Source organism: Danio rerio, chromosome 15 (assembly GCF_049306965.1).
Source record: "Danio rerio strain Tuebingen ecotype United States chromosome 15, GRCz12tu, whole genome shotgun sequence".
Taxonomy (NCBI): Eukaryota; Metazoa; Chordata; class Actinopteri; order Cypriniformes; family Danionidae; genus Danio; species Danio rerio.
In genome coordinates, this window is record NC_133190.1 from 18,413,787 (window position 1) to 18,426,763 (window position 12,977).

The window sequence follows — 12,977 nt, forward strand, 5'->3', positions numbered from 1 at the left end:
AGACAGGAGAGACGTGCGCCACTTCCGGGGTCACACCGTCAGCTGCGTCACCTCCATTACAACTATTACTAAATAAATGGATGCTTCAAAGCTAATAGGTTTGATTTTTTTATTGTAACGTTACATATTTATCTACAGCCTTTTATGTTTCGTCTATTAATCGAAATATGCTTCATGATACGATATAATGCAAAACCTCGACATTAGCACTTTTCATATCTAAACGTAAACGTAAGCTATCTTACTGTGTGTATCTCAGATGGTATTTGTCGTTTCAGAGTTTTGTAAATAGCACAGGTTTTGTTCTTGTTCTTTACCTGAGCTTGTTGCACTTCTTGTATTGTCCAGGCGATGACGCCATTGCAATGTTTATTTCACAGATTTGAATACGGTTAGCACCAGTGGGCACTAAACCTAACTCTAAGCATCCTGGGCAGTTTATGTGTGGGGAAATGTACATACAGTGCCTATAGAAAATCATCATACCCTGTGAAAATCACATTACACCCTGCTTTTTAAAGATATTTGGGATAAAGTTGTAGAAAGGCATGTTAGGAGAAGGCTACAAAAACATTTTTTTTTTTTTTTGCTAAATTTTTTGGCACATTTTTCAAAACAGACTTAACATTCTCTAAACTGTACGTGAGTGCAAATCCCAAAACTGTTTGCTGAAACTTGAAAACTTTATAGCCTATGTGTGCAAAATGTTACTCATCCAAAACATTTCATTCATGCTTCAAAACCTAGTTATGGTGTCAGTAATCTGGCCAAGGCCACCAAAACATCAAATGTATTTGTCAGAATGAGCCACACTGCTCAAAATGATTAGCTGTTTTTCATCATGACAGTTAGCCATGGAAATTAAAGTTTAAATGATAATTTCTTTTTATAAAGTTACAGTACATTTATTTGTGTACAAATGTATTATTTGCAAAGTGCAATCTTGCTTGTCCAATTACTATTGTATAATTTATATTTCTTATTTTACCACAAATACACAAAAATAAAATACTATCAAAATATCATATATATATATATATATATATATATATATATATATATATATATATATATATATATATATATATATATATATATATATATATATATATATTATTTACTGTTACATCAAAGATAAAGTAAATCATTTATAAGAGTTATGAGTTATCAAAACTATTATGTTTAGAAATGTGTTGAAAAAGCTTCTCTCCGTTAAACAAAAATTGGGAAAAAACAGGGGGGCTAATAATTCTGACTTCAACTGTATATATGATATAAATAATAATGCAAATTGCATTGCAACTAGAGATCATTTACCAATTTAGTAGACATTAAATGAATAAACAGTTCTGAGTGTTATGGCTTACACAATGAAAAACTATTGAGAAGTTGTGAAGAGTTTGACAGTTTAAATGACAATTGACTCATCAGTTTTGATCATCAAGCCATATGCAATTACTTTTTGTCCAAATGACAGACAGTTGTACTTATTGTTTGCACACATGCGCCAAAACATTTGTCATTTGCTTAAATCAAAAACAAATGCTAATCTGAAGTGAACAATAAGCAAATTGTTCAGAAATCTAAATTTATTGTTTTGAAAAAAAAAATCAATTGAGAACTGAGCCAAAGCAATTGAGAAAAGTTGTAAAAGGCTTGAAAAGTTATTTGGAATGTGATTTGATTTCAGGCTGTATGACAAATACAGTAACTATTTCAAAGGAGTATGATTACATATTGCATTGTCTTCTTACATTTTACATTTTAAATTCAGTATTTTACCAATATGCTTTCATGAAATGGGTCCTAAAAAAGGTGATGATTAATTATCTTTTATCTTTTAGTTAGCTGTAGGTGTGTTGCAGTCTGTTTTAATCTATATGGTTTTAGGATCATTTACAGTAACATATTTGTTCAAATTTAATGATTTATTTTATTCTATTTTACGTTTTCATTTTAACACATTTTTATTATTACTTTTTTTGTTATTTTAGTTTTTATTATTACCTGTTTACAGTGTTTTGGTGTATTATTAAAGTACTGATAATACTAAACAGTTTTATTCAGTTCAGTATCATCATCGATTTTAGCTTGGGGTTTGTATATTGCCCGTTGTTTATTCATTTTATTTCTATTTTACTTCTTAAGCACATCAGATAAAAAAAATATATGATGTTTTTGTTTTTTCTGTTTTGACTTTCATTCGAGAATGTTTGTAGTTTGCTTTTCTGATTTTTCTTTATTTTGTCTTTAGTGGGCAGCACGGTGGCTCAATGGTTAGCACTGCAACCTCACAGCAAGAAGGTCGCTTGTTCGAGTCTCGGCTGAGTTTGCATGTTCTCCCTGTGTTGGCGTGGATTTCCTCCGGGCGTTCTGGTTTCCCCCACAGTCCAAAGACATGCGCTATAGGTGAATCGAATAAGCTGGCCGTAGTGCATGTGTGTATATGAATGTGTATGGATGCTTCACAGTTTTGGGTTGCAGCTGGAAGGGCATCTGCTGTGTAAAACATATGCTTGATAAGTTGGCGGTTCATTCCGCTGTGGGGACCCCTGATGAATAAAGGGACCAAGCCAAAGCAAAATTAATGAATGTCTTAATAGTTTTAACTTAATTCACATTTGAATTTTATTAATTGTTACTTTGTAGTGTTTATTTATGTTTTTGTTTCAGTTTTAGTTTCGATATAAAATACATTTTCAATCGTTCATTCATTTTCTTGTCGGCTTAGTCCCTTTATTAATCCGGGGTCGCCACAGCGGAATGAACCGCCAACTTATCCAGCAAGTTTTTACGCAGCGAATGCCCTTTCAGCCACAACCCATCTCTGGGAAATAAAATACATTTTGGTTTTTATATTTTATTTTAGTTATTAAAGTTTTTACTTCGTTATTAACATTTTGGTTATCCTATATATACAGTTGAAGTCACAATTATTAGCCCTTCTGAATTATTAGCCCCCCTGTTTATTTTTTACCCAATTTCTGTTTAATGGAGAGAAGATTTGGTCAAAAATTTTCTAAACATAATAGTTTAATAACGCATTTCTAATAACTGATTTATTTTATCTTTGCCATGATGACAGTAAATAATATTTTTTAAGACACTTCTATACAGCTTAAAGTGACATTTAAAGGCTCAAATATGTTAATTAGGTTAACTAGGCAGGTTTGGGTAATTAGGCAAGTCATTGTATAACAATGGTTTGTTCTGTAGACTATCAAAAGAAAATGGCTTAAAGGGGCTAATAATATTGACCCTAAAATGTTTTTTTTTAAATTACAAACTGCTTTTATTCTAGCTGAAATAAAACAAATAAAACTTTCTCCAATAGAAAACATATTATTAGACACACTGTGGAAATGTCTTTGCTCTGTTAAAAATCATTTAGGAAATATTTAAAAAAGAAAAAATATTCAAAGGGGGGCTAATAATTCTGACTTCAACTGTATGTATATGTGTATGCTATTATTAAAAAAAAACAAAAAAAAAAAACAGAAGACTGATGGAGTTGCATATGCATTACTATTTTCTTTTCTTTTTTCATTTCCCTTCTAAAACTTTGAGGAAGGATCAGCTTTTTTTTTAAATGAAGGATCATCATCTTCTCCAGATATCCATATATATCTTTCATTATAAAATAAATGAGTATTCACAGTTGAATTTGTAATATAAAACATTGAGCTGCGTTAATTGTAAAAATAACTAAGCTAATTTTAAAAATCCCCCCAAATACTTTTTTTAAAAAATAATGGTCCCATGCAGAGTGGAGGTGGCCTCAGTTTAGCAGTGTTAATGCATTGGACAAGATTGATATTTCTCTTCAACTCAAGCCCATTCATCTTTCTGAACAGGCACCTTACATAAGCATTAGGATCCATTCAGGAGACTTGAAGGATGCGGTCTCCCCACTGAGAGCGGCGGGTTTAGCTCGAGGCCAGTGAATCTGTGAGCCAGGTGAACATTAACCCACAGCATCCCACCAATCTCCATAAATCACCACATCACCAGTCACAATCCTTTACAGTACGAGCTCAGCGCTGAATATAGTCACTTGCATGTAAACAAAAAGCCCAGATGCATCTATTCTCATTCCCAGAGATCAATAAAGCAGCACAGATTCACAAAAAACGGAGGGATGCATTCCATCAGTGGGTCTGTTGGGTCGGGAAAGTGTCTGTTTGCATTCGGTTTCTCTTCTGTGAAGATTTCACCATCATTCAGTGCTGTGTGTGTGTGGCGTTAATAGATGCAGAACAATGAGTGATTAATAATGACATTTTTATTCCCCTGAGCTCTCTTTGATTCTAGTCTTCAGCTTGTCCAGCTATTAAGCTCTTTATGGTTTGTTTCACTCACTGGACATCCTGGATATTTATGAACTGAGGAAATTCACCTAAATTTATGAACTGTGTGTGTGTTTCGAATTTGTTTGGCTTTTTTTAAGAGAGTGTATTTTCATATACTGATATTTGTTGCAATAATCCAAATAAATAATATGAAATGATGTTTTCAAAACTGTTGCACACAATTTATATGTTTAACAAATTAAAATTAAGTAACATTTAACTTAATTTGTTTGTTTAAACTACGTAACTTACAAAAATGAGTAAATCCAAGGAATCCAAGGAGAACTTTTTTTTCGTAATAGCAATGAAAAGTTTGGCAAATGACATAAACTGAATGTGTGTACATATTATAAAGTAATAACACATCTTTTAATAAAAAAATTTAAACTTGTATGCTTCCGATGAGTTCATATGCATAGAGCTCATAAAATTAGCATTTTTCTCTGGTTCCTTGATTCAGTAATTTCACTTTTATGGCAAAGAATGGGTTATTTTCATCGAAGATAAACATGAGAGGAAAAATATTCTTTGAAGAAGAAAATTCTAGATGGCACTTCGATGTCTTTGCATCAGAACTCTTCATATTTTAAAACCATAGTAGTAGTAGTATTTATTTAATAACACAAATGATGTTTAATGATATTAATAACACATAATAAAAAATTTGCAATTGCACACAAACACACACACTGAATGTTTGTACCTATTATTTTATAACAATAAAAAATGTAAAATATGTATCTAGTATTATTATTATTATTATTTAATTACAAAATAAAATTTATTATTAATAATAATAATAAACAAAAACTGCAATATTTTTATTAAATAAAATGTTTAGTACATTCGTAAACTGTATTATGTAAAGTAATAACAATAATTTCTCTTCTGGGAAAAGTATTGTTTGTTTTATTTCGGCTAGATTGAAAGCAGTTTTTAATTTTTTAAACACCATTTTAGGGACAAAATTATTAGCCCCTTTAAGCTTTATTTTTTCTCGATTGTCTACAGAACAAACCATCGTTATACAATAACTTGCCTAATTATCTTAACCTGGCTAGTTAACCTAATTAACCCAGTTAAGTCTTTAAAAGTCACTATAAGCTGTATAGAATTGTCTTGATTAATATCTAGTAAAATATTATTTACTGTCATCATGGCAAAGATCAAATAAATCAGTTATTAGAAATGAGTTATTAAAACTATTATGTTTAGAAATGTGATAAAAAAAATTCTCTCTGTTAAACAGAAATTGGGGAAAAATAAACAAGTGGTCGTATAATTCAGGGGGGCTTCTGACTTCGACTGTATATATATAGCAAATCGTGCTGAATTGTACAAATACGATCATACGAATTCATACGAATTAGCCACTGAATCAAAAAGTTAAGAATTGCTGTGAGATTGCGTTGATTTAATCATATTAAAAAAACAAAATAAAACAAAACTAAAAAATGTTTATAAAATGAAGTTTCATAAATTGTATGCACTATTATAAAAATATTTTAAAAAATGATAAATTCTAAATTATCTATTAAAAATTATATTTTTTATATATTTCTATATTTTAAAAATTATATTTTAAAATAACAAATATGATATTTAAGCATATTAATACAAAATAAAGAAGTTAAACATTTCAGATGGAGGGATGGATGGACGGACGGACGGACGGATGGACGGATGGACGGAGAGACAGACAGACAGTAGCTCCTTTAGCCATTTTTTTTTTTTTTGGTAGTTTACAGAGCAAACCATCGTTATACAATAACTTGCCTAATTACATTAACCCTAACCTTAACCTAACTAAGTTAAGTCTTTAAATGTCACTTTAAGCTGCAAGAAGTGTATTGAAAAATATTATTTACTGTCATCATGGCAAAGATAAAATAAATCAGTTATTAGAAATGAGTTATTAAAACTATTATGTTTAGAAATGTGTTGACAAAATCTTCTCTCCGTTAAACTGACATTGGGGGAAAATATAAACAAGGGGGCTAATAATTCAGGGGGGGGGCTAATAATTCTGACTTCAACTGTATATAAAATGAACACAAAATGTTTCATGTATTTATAAACTGCTTTTCAAAGGTACATTTTTGATCTCAGTTTGAGATAGTGTTAGCAATTAGCCCTGGCAGAGATTGGCCTTGTGACCTCTGACCCCTGCTGGGCTCTGTTGCCCACTAAAGGCCTTTGGGGCTCAGCTGGAGTTGATGTAGTGCCCATTCTCTTCTAACCACTAAACACACACATACATTCAGTTCGCCACTTCCATTTTCTGTCCCTTTGTGCGCTCCCTCTGTTCTCTGTGTGTCCACGCTGCTCTCCTGTTGACCTCTGAGTCTCATCACAGAGATCGGGCCTACAGCATATACAGTTTATCTTATATGGGGATGTTTTTTTTTTCATGTGACTGTTTATTCAGAATGAGCCAATCAAACAGAATGAACTGTGACTGATGCACTGAGGAGTGGTATATTATTATATATATTATTAAAGGTTTCTTTCGTCTGTTGAACACAAAAGAAGATATTTTTAAAAATGCTGAAAAATATCTGTTTTTCCCACTATGGAAGGCAATGGTTACATGTTTAAAGATTTCTTCATTATATTTTCTTTACGGCACAGATGAAAGAGTCTCATTCCTCTCAAGGAAGAGAAAATAGTGAGATAATTTTCATTTGGGGTTTTTTGAATAACAATTTTCTACTAGGGTAAATACAGTTTGCAGCATTAAAATAATAGTGTAACTGAGATACTTTAAATACTTTTTTGTTGTTGTTTAACATTGTTAACCCAGAAAATTGTTAGCTTAAATAAATATGCAAAAACAAATTCAATTTCAACAAAACACATTAAGCAAAACAAACATTACAGATTTATTATTAATATTTTAGTTACCAAACATCTTAGTAGAAAGATGGTACATTTAAATCCATGTATAATATTAGGGGAAATATGAAAAACAGTTTTTTTTTTATGTTACTCTTTTTGAAATTTGTGTTTGTGTTTTTTGGAAATATTTAAAAAAAGAAAAAATTCAAAGGGGACTAATAATTCTGACTTTAACTTTATATTAAGTATTAAAATAATAGGTCACAATAAGGTTCATTAGTTAATGTTAATTAATGCATTTACTAACATGAACAAACAATTTAGTACTGTATTTGTTCATGTTAGTTAACGTTAGTTAATGAAAATACAGTAGTTCATTGTTAGTTCATGTTAACACATTAACTAATGTTAACAAGCATGGACTAAATGTTAAAATGTTATGATTAATAAATGCTGTACATGTGTTGTTCATTATTAGTTCATGTTAGTAAGTGCATTAACTAATAAACCTAATTGTAAAGTGTTCCAAATAATAACTAAAATATTGTAATAGTATAATATTATGAAAATGATAAATATGATTATATTACAGTTGAAGTCAAAATTATTAAACCCACTTTGAATTTATTTACTTTTTTAAAATATTTCCCAAATGATGTTTAACAGAGCAAAGAAATTTTCAAAGTATGTCTGATCATGTTTTTTTCTTCTGAAAAAAGTCTTATTTGTTTCATTTCAGCAAGAATAAGAGTACTATTAAAAAAAAAAAAAACATTTTAGGGTCAACATTTTTAGCCCCTTTAAACTATATAATTTTTTCGATAATCTACAGAACAAACATATAACAATAACTTGCCTAATTACCCTATCCTGCCTCGTTAACCTAATTAACCAACTAAGCCTTTAAATGTTTCTTTAAGCTGTATAGAAGTGTACGCTCTGGTAAAACATCCACACACACTCATTCACTACAGACAATTTAGCCTACACAATTCACCTGTATCGCATGTCTTTGGACTGTGGGGGAAACCGGAGCACACGGAGGAAACCCACGCAAACGCAGGGAGAACATGCAAACTTAACACAGAAACACCAGCTGACCCAGCTGAGGCTCGAACCAGCGATATTTCTTGCTGTGAGGTGACAGCACTACCTACTGCACCACTTACTGTCATCATGGCAAAGATATTAAAATATTATAATATATATGAAATTAAAAGATTTTGGTTTGAATACTGTTGCCACTGGCTTGCTTAGTTTTGGGATTTGTGGAGCTGCGCATCAATCAGGATTTGCTCTTCAGTGTTTGGACTTTCAGCAGTGAAAATTAAACTGCTGAACTGAAATAAATTGAACCTCAACTCGAATTTACTAGAGCTTCTATGTTTAGCTGCTTTAACACAAAGCGCTATAGAAATAAAGATCAATTGAATCGTATTGAAAATACTTTCACATTTTTCTCCTGTTTATCAAGGCTGCATTTATTAGATCATAAAAATACTAAAAACTGTAATATTGTAAAGGGCTATTTCAGTGTAAAAAATAACTGTTTTCCATATTAACATATTTTTTTATGATCTATGATCCAAAGCTTTCCCAGAGATTGGTTGCAGCTGGAAGGGCATCCGCTGTGTAAAACATATGCTGTAAAAATTGGTGGTTCATGCCGCTGTGGCGACCCCAGATTAATAAAGGGACTGAGCTGAAAAGAAAATGAATAAATGATCCAAAGCTGAATTTTCCAGCATCATTATTCCAGACTTAAGTGTCATATGACCTTTCATGAATCATTCTAAGGTATCTGTAATGTTTTTTAAGTGCAATAATTGTTTTATTACCACAAAACACATCACTTAAAACATTATTAATCCTACATTATTTAATCAATATCAGCGCTTGATTGTGTTCTTGCCATTAGTCTTGTTAAAGTATGAGAATTACAGCCCAACATTTACAGCGGGCCCTTGAATTGAACTAATGGTTATAATCATTATTGTTGGCTCTCTTGTTAACTCAGCACCTCCTCAGGATGCTAATAAGCACTGCTTCTCTCTCTCTCTCTCTCTCTCTCTCTCTCTCTCTCTCTCTCTCTCTCTCTCTCTCTCTCTCTCTCTCCTCTCTCTCTCTCTCTCTCTCTCTCTCTCTCTCTCCTCTTTTCAGCAGGCCGGTGCAGTAAAAGAGGGCAGCAGTCAGATCTTTAGTGGCTCCCTGGGAGCAAAATCAAAGGCCTCATTGATAACCAAACAGAGCCACATCATTGGGTTACAAGTGTAGACCCAGCAGGACATTCTCTTTAAGACACATTAAAAAAAAAAAAAAAAAAAAAAACAGCCCAGAACAAAGTTTTAAAGTCACAATAAGTGTAATTAAGCTGATACTCAAGCTGAAATAATTAGTCCAAATCTGCTTCCGGGTGTCTAGAGTGATTGTTTATGTGCTATTGGTTGGTTTATTTTATGACCAGCAGACTGTTTACTTGATTTATTGTTATGCTTGTATATTTAGTTCATTAATTTAACAGAAACAAAAAATCATTTTCAAAAAGAATTAATTTCCAAACATCTTACAAAAAAAGAAATTAATTCATTTTCCTTTAGCTTAGTCTCTTATTTATGAGGGGGTTGCCACAGCGGAATGAACCACCAACTATTCCGACAAATGTTGTACGCAGCGGATGCCTTTCTAGCTGTAACCTAGTATGAACATGCACAGGATATGAAATATAAAAGGTATTAAAGGTTGGATAAGAAATAATTTAAACAAAGCGTGAATTAAATAGAGTATTAGATTGAATAGAATTAGAGTGTGAAAAGTTGAAGAAATATTTTTCAAAATATGACTAATTTTAAACCTTTCATATTTTCATAAACAAATACTAAATTAAGCACAAACTATTTTGATTTTTAATCTTAAAAAAGGCTGGTTGAGAATTTGGACTGAAAGCCTTGCAGTGACCAAACTTTCATCAGCAGAAACAATCAAAATGTTAGTTATTTTTTAAAATAATGATTTACTTGCATGGCAACAACTAAAAGTCCTTTAAGTTAAAAAAAAAATTGCGATATTAAAAAGTGCTTATATCGCTCTGTCATTTTAATCTCTACTGTAGGGCTGAACAATTAATCAAAAAATAATCAAAATCGACATTCAGAACCATTAATCGATCACATTTTTCCAAGTAAATTTTTTCAATCACTTATCTTACCGCATGTGGAGTCACATGACCCTGCTGTATTTGTTACTTTTGTGTTACTTTGCACTACATTGACGATGATTAGAAAGCTGCGCCGGAGATGCCTTGAGACGGCATATTTTCCATTACATTAAAATTTCATTTAAATTAAAACATTTGTTTACAGAGGATGCAAGAAAGTTTAAAATGTTTTTATTAGTTATTTTATCTAGAAGAGATAGTGCTTATTTTTTATTTTTAATATGAAAAACACTGACAATTATTTGTTTTGTTTCTAAAAGTGCAACTTATTTATTGTCACTTTTTTTTATAAGAAGCAATGTGTGTTTTAATTCCAGTTGTTCAATGCTGATGTTCAGAACATAATTTTAGATATATAGTGTTTGTTTTCAATTATTTTAAAATCATTTCATCATTTCCATTTAAACTTCATTTCCACCTCCATCTTTTTTTACCAAATGTTATTTTAAGAATCGTATCCTTAGCAAATGAATAATCCGAGGTATAGTAATGAAATATCAGTTCTCAAAAACAATGGGTCATACTGTAAAAATGGTTGCCTTGAATTTTTAGTTATCACTTTATTTTGAGTCCCTTTAATGCATTTTGTTGAATTTAAGTTACATTGCATCGACATGCCAACTAATTCTCATTAGATTATAAGTAGACTGTTAGGTTGGGGTTAGGGTTAGGGTTAGGGTTAGGGTTGACATGTTCTTGTTTCTTATAGTCAGTTAAATGTGTTGAAGGAGCAGTCTCAAAAGATATTAAGCAGACAGTCAACTAATACTCAAATAAAAAGTAACTGGCATAGTTGCATTGCAACTTTTAGTCAACAAGAGGTGCAATAGGGACCATCAAAATAAAGTGTTACCGATTTTTAAATTGAGTCAATTTAACTTACATTAAACTGATTTAAAACAGCTTGTATAACTTTAAAAATTACGTTGAAAAATAATTAACTTAGTAAAGTTATTCATTTTTATATATTTTTTTGTATTTTTTGTTGGTAAAATTTTATTAACATAAAAACATAAGTGTTACCATTTTTTACAGTACAGGAGGCAGAAAATAGCCCGTTAAAAGGCTGGTGTAAATATTGTGTGAATATTCCTAAACGCCCATTAAGTTTTTTTATTTATTCATTTTGGCATAAATTTAGAATAAATCTTCGTCATGAAGTCTGACAAGATATAGAGAGTTAATTCATTCATTAAATAAAACCGCATCCACTGAATTGCAGCAGCAACAGCATATTGTCTTCAGTGTCCACACTGTAAACATTCAACTTTATCAAATGAAATGAGTGTAGTTAACTCAAAATTTACTGAAAGTCAATTCTACTCAATTGAAAAGAGTTTTGAGTTCAGCGTTGAAGGTAATGAGTTAATTAAATACCTCAGTACTTCAACTCAAATGGAGTAAGTTCACAGTACTCATTAGGATTAGTATTTCAACTTAAATGGTTTGTTGCAATCCGTTTCCTCAAATAGTTTGTTACCTTAACCTTTTGGGTATTACAGTGCACTAACAGCAACAAAGTGGTTATCCTAACTGTTTAATATTGGCATGTGTTTTGGTTCTATCAACAATGTGCCACTCAATCTTCCAGTTTAGCAATAGCTTGAGAGGGGAATTTTGAAAATTGTTGTTTCAGACCTGTAGGAGGAAAACAAAGAGCAACAGGGAGGTTTTCTTCCAGACCTGCACCTCATTCTCTCTCACGCTCCTGAACAAAATACAACACCACATATTTGAAATACCCAGCATTTTACCCACCCTTAATTCTGACACCGCAACACAATGAAAACTATTTATGTAGGAGCTAACTCATGGATTTTTGTATGATCTACTCATGCTGCATTGCACATTTAATGACTTTGTTGCTATATTTAGAGCCTGATTTGATTTAGATCAACTGCCTTGTAACAAATCCACACTTTAAAATGCTGGGTCGTTTTAACCCAGAATTGGGTAAAATATGGACAAACCCAGTGGTTGAGAAAGAAATGTTGTACCTAATCACTGGGTCTGTCTGTCTACATATAAATATTTATTTATTTATTTATTTATTTATTTATTTATACATACAACAGTTCTGTCTGGTTCTTGAATCTGATTGGCTGGTAGTCGTGCAATATTTTGTCAGTAACATCACACAAAGGCCTCTTCACCTTTGTGTATTACTCCGCCAACATACAGTCAGCAACAAGCAGAGAGACACTCTAAAGTCTGACAAATATTACTGCTGTTAGACAACATAATGTACTTTTGAGGCTTTTTTTAGTCAAGAATGTAGTTGTTTAGATGGCAACTATGGAGTTTACTTATAAGGATAGTGCCTATTTTTAAATATTTACAATTTCTGAGAGAGCTCGTCGGCGGTAATGAAGTTTTTGTGAATTACACAATCATGATTGTTTTAAAAATAAGTTGAATTAATGTACTGATTATGTTACAAGGACATCAGTAATCAAATTATTTACCTTAATCTGAATGACAATAATATGATTAAGGTGTTTACATGAGTCGCTTTTTGAATGTTCCATTCATAATCCTGGTTTACATGTTATAGCACATCTTTTGATTAATGATAT

At 31.4% G+C, this 12,977-nt stretch overlaps 1 protein-coding gene and 1 long non-coding RNA gene across 3 annotated transcripts in view; one reads left to right on the plus strand and one right to left on the minus strand.

Annotated features, from left to right (window-relative positions):
• rab34a (RAB34, member RAS oncogene family a) overlaps positions 1 to 12,977 on the minus strand; it is a 626,412-nt gene that overhangs the window by 523,845 nt on the left and 89,590 nt on the right. The window lies entirely within an intron of this gene.
• LOC137487733 (uncharacterized) overlaps positions 1 to 12,977 on the plus strand; it is an 18,629-nt gene continuing 5,652 nt past the window's right edge. Inside the window, exons 1-3 of the long non-coding RNA XR_011006431.2 lie at positions 1 to 98; positions 2,255 to 2,409; positions 3,855 to 3,957. This is a non-coding gene — a long non-coding RNA (uncharacterized lncRNA). The remainder of the gene's footprint in view (positions 99 to 2,254; positions 2,410 to 3,854; positions 3,958 to 12,977) is intronic.